Raw genomic sequence first — 570 nt, 5'->3', positions numbered from 1 at the left:
GGAAAATTAAGTTAGTATTAACAAATTAGCCAAAGAAAGCAAAAACAAAACGAAAACTTTTCATTTCTCTAGAGATTTTTTATTCCGAAATCAAAATTTCCCGCCGATCTGGGAAAATATAGAACCCTGTGGAGTCAGATCTTCCAGTGAGGTGCCAGTTCGCAATATTTTCACATGAAAAGAGTCTACTAAAAGCCTTCCCTTAATGTCTTTTGACAAAAGGCCATTTGATGAGTGACTGGGGTTATCCTCGACATTATCCCTTAACTTTTATAGAAAAAAAAAGTAACTGGTTTGTATTAGAAATGAACAGGAAGTTGTAGTTTACAAAGAGAGTGCATTTTTCTTCCGCTCTTCCGTTCAATTATGCTTTTACTTCATTCTTTTGGGCTCAAAGTCAAGGACAAACGAAGATCCAGTCCAGTTTCCCAGTACATAATTTTTTTTTCCGTCATTTTGATATGCCACTTGACAATGAGAACATGGCCATGGGAAATGCATGTTATTCAGAAATATAACAGTTTCCCCTACAGTGTCCTGTCAAGAAAAAAGGGGGGTGGGGGAACTAGC

This window comes from Penaeus monodon, chromosome 27 (assembly GCF_015228065.2).
Source record: "Penaeus monodon isolate SGIC_2016 chromosome 27, NSTDA_Pmon_1, whole genome shotgun sequence".
Taxonomy (NCBI): Eukaryota; Metazoa; Arthropoda; class Malacostraca; order Decapoda; family Penaeidae; genus Penaeus; species Penaeus monodon.
Note: the sequence above shows the minus strand (reverse complement) of the source record.